The following is a 6610-nucleotide window of genomic DNA, read 5'->3' on the forward strand; positions in this document are numbered from 1 at the left end:
ATCTTGACTTATAGGGCTGACCATTCCATCGCTTATATTCTTTATTTACAGCAACATCTGTGTTAATATTACAAAGTAAATGCATATAAACTTTGTAAATGTTCACAACATTAATCATTGCTTTTTATTATCTTAATTCTCACAATTAAGTATTCAGTTTTGCATTTGTCAGTTTAGTTTAGTTTTTTTTTTTTTTTTGCAGTACGCGGGCCTCTCACCGCTGCGGCCTCTCCCACTGCGGGGCACAGGCTCCCGACACGCAGGCCCAGCGGCCACGGCTCACAGGCCCAGCCGCTCCGCGGCACGCGGGATCCTCCCGGACCGGGGCACGAACCCACGTCCCCCGCATCGGCAGGCGGGCTCTCAACCACTGCGCCACCAGGGAAGCCCCAGTTTAGTTTAGTTTTGTTTTTTTAACCCAACATTCACATTTTCAAGGAGAAGAATAGTGATGACTAAAAGTAAGTTAAAAAGGGACAGAGAGGGGCTTCCCTGGTGGTGCAGTGGTTAAGAATCGGCCTGCCAATGCAGGGGATACGGGTTCGAGCCCTGGTCCAGGAAGATCCCACATGCTACAGAGCAACAAATCCTGTGCACCACAACTACTGAGCCTGCGATCTAGAGCCTGAGTGCCACAGCTACTGAGTCCACACACCACAACTACTGAAGCTCACGTGCCTAGAGCCCGTGCTCCGCAACAAGAGAAGCCACCGCAATGAGAAGTCCATGCACTACAACAAAGAGTAGCCCCCAAGATAAAATTTTAAATCTGAAGTAATTGGTTTGGGAAGATGCCAAATGAATATTAATCTAGGTTTGAACTTGCAGCTACAGTGGTCAATTATTTTACAAACCAATTTTAGACATTTAGCATAGCTTCACTTGAAACCAATTTTATGTTATTTAACACTAAAAATAAAGGTTTTTAAAGGATTAATTTGGGAAAATAAAGGTTTTTAAAGGATTAATTTGGGAAAGTAGTTTCAGCTACAGCACTTGGCATCTGCAGCTTAGTAAATAATAACATTAATAAAGGAATGAAATTTTCCACAATGAATGGAGTGGATGGTCTAGTAAATCACTAGACAACTTTAGTCATCAATCTTTTCTTGCTCAAGTCTAGGACATGACTAAAAACAGGAAAGAAAAGGAAAATAAATTGGAAGAGCTGTTCAGGAGAATGAAACATACGAGTAAATTTTACTATTTGAGAGAAGACAAATGTTTCCCAGTCAAGGAAAACTACTGCTGAAACAACAGACTGACTCCAAGTTCATACTGCTTGCCACATGACAGGCCAATAAATTGAGAGACAAGTTATTGAGGCAAAGAATAGCAACTTTATTCAGAAAGCCAGCAGACTGAGAAGATGGTGGACTAGTTTCCCAAAGAACGATCATACCTGAGTTAGAATTCAGGCTTCTTTCATACTAAAAGAGGAGGCGGTGTGGTTGGTTGTTACAAATTCTCAGGTGTCAGAATCCTTTGTTCTTGCAGTTGTCCCCATAGGTCAGATCATGATGTTCCTGTAAACCTTCAACAAGGCAAATGTTAGTCTCTGTTCTGCAACTTTTTATCTCTATATGAAGAGAAAAGTGTTATATCTTTGAAGGTCAGAGCCTTGAAAATGAACTATCCTGTATATTTCAGGCTACAGGCAACATTCTTAACTTGTAGCAAAAGCAATAGAGTACAAAGTTTAAAGTAAAGAAACAGATCCAATATGGAGTCAGATTTGTTCTTTGCTATTACAGAATGATGACATGAAAAAAAAGTTCAGAGAATTTCCCTGCTGTCAGTAAATAAGTATAAACTTTCAGGTTCATGGCCTTCAATTAAAATGTTATTCAAAGGAACCAAAGTGTCAAGTTCAATAGAAACATGAAAAGATAATTCATTATGGCCAAAAAAAGCGCATTTTCTTACATTTTTATAAAGTATTTCTAAAGAATCTTAATATATCACTTTATATAAATTGAATTTTCTTTCACTATGGAACAAAAGGTTAATTAATTTGTTCTCATCAAACCATATATAGAAATAACAGCTTTGTTATGTATGTATATTTCATGATTCTTCTCTCAACATCAGTAACATTTTATAATGTAATATGAAGAAAACAATAATTGAAGTGATTATCTACAGTTAAAGACTGTCTCTACATTAAGAATGTAGTTTGTGTTAATGAAAAACAATCTTGAAATGTTTGCCATTTAATTATTTTCTCCCACTTCTGTATCAAGTGCCCTGCTATGTTCAAATTAAATCATAATTTTCTTTCAAATAAAATATATGAACAGTCACTTAATATATTTTATAAGTAATTTGTTAAATCTCTTTCTCTCTCTGTGTGTGTGTCTCTTTCTGTCTCTGTCTGTCTCTATCTTCTCTCTTATTTAGGACCACAGAAGAGTTAAGCAGTTTATGGGTGGTCCTACAGAAGCCACTTACTCTTGCACTTGAATTGCTATTCCTCTAAAAAGTCACACTACTTATGCTTTCTACCTCACCATTCCCTCAACCCTCTGCAATTCAAGTCAGCCTCTTTATTTGGCCATGTGGGCCTGCTGTAGAATGTTCTTACAGTTGGATATGTGGACAGTGATCAAGTTGAAAGGCAGAACAGTGTAGCAGTCTTTATAATGATGTATGGCTATCTCAGGAAACATGACACTTTCCAAAGTTCATGATACTTCAAAGAATCTTAAGATAATTATCAGATCCTCATACTCTTTTACAATCTTCCTTAAAACTGATCTTAATAAGAATTCATCTGCCAATCTTTCTTATTTACACTTTCAAAATTGTCCCTTCTCACGTATTTCTCATATATTTGGAATCTTACCAGAGAAGAATATCCTGGGAGTAAAAAAAATTTCCATATAACAAACAAAGGGATGTTTAAAAATATAGTGCTTAACTGGTAAAGTTATTGAAAAAATCGGAAATGCCAATTCCTGAGTAACAAATCCTTTTAAACCACTCTGTTTATTTTTGTTCTAAACATATTGGATGAAAAAAAAATTCAGTTCTCATATTATTGAAGATCATTAAAAATAATTTTTAATGTAAATCACTATGAAATTTTTGTCATATAAGGAGGTGTACAAGAAGTTGAGTGACATCACTATAAAATACATTGCCACTTCTATTTACTTTTTATGTGAACAAATTTTCTCAGAGTCTATAGCTATAAAAAGGAAGACTGTTGGACACGGTTTCATTTCAGGAAATGTTAGTATCTGTCTGTGAATTTAATGATTTTAAATAGGTCTCTTCTATCAAATTAAGACATGCATAAACCAGAAGATTTTATTTTTAATAAATATTTATCAAATGTAAGGTATATTTATATATGTGTTGTTTTGATAATCACATACTGATATATAATAATTTTATATTAAAAACTCTGATAATAACTTTATAAAATGTTACTAAAAACTCAATTATAAAAATTAGAGACCTAGAGCAACAGGATATTTTAAGAAATAAACTTCAAGTTATGTATATATTTTATTGTATGATACTCTAAGGTAATAAGTATAAAAATTTTCAAGAATAAATTAAGATGTACTTTTAGGGAAAATTACAGTAAAATAGAGTACAAAGAAAGTATTTAAACTCTTCATTGAATATTACATAGAAATAGAAAATGTGCAAGTCACTCAATAATCATAAAATTATTAAAAAGCTTCTTTGTGCCTCTTTCCTATCATTAACCCCACCTACCCCAAGAAAAGCCCTATCTTGATTTCCAACACCAAAGATGAATATTTCTTGTCTTGAACTTGATCAATACAGAAAATACCCTTAGGTTTGGCTCTTGTGTCAACATTATACTGTGAGACTCTTCCATATTTTTGTATGTAGTTGAGGTTTGTTCATTCTAATTATTGAATAATATTTTATCATATAATGTAACTAAACTTCATTCTGATGTTGATAGACATTTGGCTACTTTCCAGTTTTAGGTTGTAACAAGTAGTGTCTTCATGAACATTCTTGTACATGTCTTTCATAAAAGTATTAAAATATTGCTGTTAGATTATTTATCTGGGAGTGAAATTGCCTAGTCATAGGGCATGCATGTGTTCACTTCTCTAAAGTTTGTCTACTTATTTTCACTCCCAACATCAGATGATATTTCAAGTAGTTCAAGACCTTCCTAATATTTTGCTTTGTCTCTCTTTGACATGTTAGTCATTGTGGTGGGGGCATTGCGTCATCTGCAAATAATGGCAATTATCTCATCGTTTCCAAACCATATGTTTTTTATTTTTAAAATATTTTTATGATATTATATATTATCTTACATTGCATTGTTTTTTTATTTTTGGTTTTTGGCCTTATTGTTCCTGTGTGACCCACTCTTATACCATGTTTTATTAGTACTAGCAATGTCAGGCATCCTTGCCTCATACAGAACTTAGGGTTTATATTTCAGAATTATTGATCATAGTTGTAGATTTGGGGGGATAGTAATCTTTATTTAAATGAAAAGTTTACCCTCTATTTCTAGCTTACTAAAAGTTTATATCATGAATGGATTGATTATTTCATCAACCTAATTTTCTGTATCTATAGAAATACTAGGGTCTTTTATTTCTGTTACTGCTGTGAATTACATTGAATGTATTGTGGATGCTAAATTACTTATGTATTCAAAGAATTAACATCCTTTATTGGATGTATTTATCCCTTTGCTTGCCTGATTTCTTTCGCTAATATTTTGTTTATAATTATTAAATCTATGCTCATGAAAGTGAGGTGTCTGCATTTTTTTCCTTCTAATACACTTTTCTGAAGTTGGTATTGGGACCCTTTGCTGCAGTGCTGCAATGCTTGCACCTGGACACACCTCTCCTCAAGCAACAAAATACAAAGAAATTTTATAGGACTAAAAATAACTGCATGCATGCACAGTTGGGGCAAATTCTGGGCAAGAGATACAAAGAGACCAAAAAACCCAACAGCCACTTTTGAAGAGCCTGGAGCAAAACCAGGGGATCGGGAGCAAAAGCAGGGTACTGCGCATGCCCCCTGCACACACCACCACCTAAGCCACGCCTCCAACCCGACACCTGGACACACCCTTACCCTCACCCTATATAAGGAACAAGCTCACCCTCCCTCAGAGAGCCAGCAAACAAGGAAAACTCTTGTTCTCGCTCCCCATTTCTGCAGCAGAGACCTCAAATTCCATTGATTAAGGAGGCCAAGAACCCGGGTCAGTAACAGTATCAAAGTTACTGAAGCCTCATAAAATTAATTGCTTTGTGTTCCTCTTTTTCCATTACATGGAGTATTTTGTGTAAGGTTGCTATCATTTCTTTCTTATATATTTGGAAGAATTCTAAGGAAGACACATGGCTCTGAGCTTGTGGATTGTGACTTGTAGGAATTTTTATATTTTTTTCTTTAATAGGCACCAGACTTTCAGATTACCTATTGCTTCCTTTATTTTTTGACACATGGTGTTTTTAAAATGTTACTACTTTCATGCAAATTGTCAAATTTTATTGGCATAAGGTTATTCTTTTTTTTTTTTTTTTTTTTTTTTTGCGGTACGCGGGCCTCTCACTGTTGTGGCCTCTCCCGTTGCGGAGCACAGGCTCCAGACGCGCAGGCTCAGCGGCCATGGCTCACGGGCCCAGCCGCTCCGCGGCATGTGGGATCTTCCCGGACCGGGGCACGAACCCGTGTCCCCTGCATCGGCAGGCGGACTCTCAACCACTGCGCCACCAGGGAAGCCCAAGGTTATTCTTAATATCCTTTCTCTCTTGACTATCTGTACAGACTTTTTCCAGACTAATAAAAATATTAGTATTAAAACTATGATGTGAGATCATAAAAATCATATTTTGGAAAAAGAAATAAAAAATAAAATGTTCGTAACATTTTAAAGTGAAAACAATTTTAAAATGTTTAAAAATTTTTACTAATTAGATAATTTGTACATAGAGAGAAAGAGGAAAATAGATTGAGGCATACACATGCAAAGTACACACACTTAAATCATAACAAAGTTATCACAGGATAATGAGAATACAAGTGCCTATCATTTTGTCCTTAAAGATTGTTCCTGCAATTTACATGGTTAAGATGAACAATCTTAATGTGTAATCTTAATGTGAACAATCTTTCAAATTGAAACAGGAACCCATAATTTTGTTAGGATCAATCTCAAAACTAATTTAATTTTCTAAAGCATATTTATAATTGTCTGTGTAAATGCAATTATTTTATGTATTCAAAAGCCTACTAAATATACCATATATACTTTTACTTCAAGATTTGCTTTTGGAAGACTACAACATTATTTCTCTAAATCTATATTTAGCTTTTCTCTAATATTTACATTTATTAGGAAATATATTTAACACCATTTATTTATAGTGATATGACAAATCATGTTGTTATTTCTCACAATGATAATTTATTATCAGAAATCATTTGGTTAGTGTTGGAAAAGACTGTAGAAAAACTAATCTTTGTTCCTACTTACATTACTGAAACAACTGATCGTGAGATTCTATAGATAGAGCAGACATGGTATCTAGATCAATTGCATTAGTGAATCTAGCCAAGTACTACCAGAATAGGGATGTGA

This window comes from Globicephala melas, chromosome 3, assembly GCF_963455315.2.
Source record: "Globicephala melas chromosome 3, mGloMel1.2, whole genome shotgun sequence".
NCBI classification, from domain to species: Eukaryota; Metazoa; Chordata; class Mammalia; order Artiodactyla; family Delphinidae; genus Globicephala; species Globicephala melas.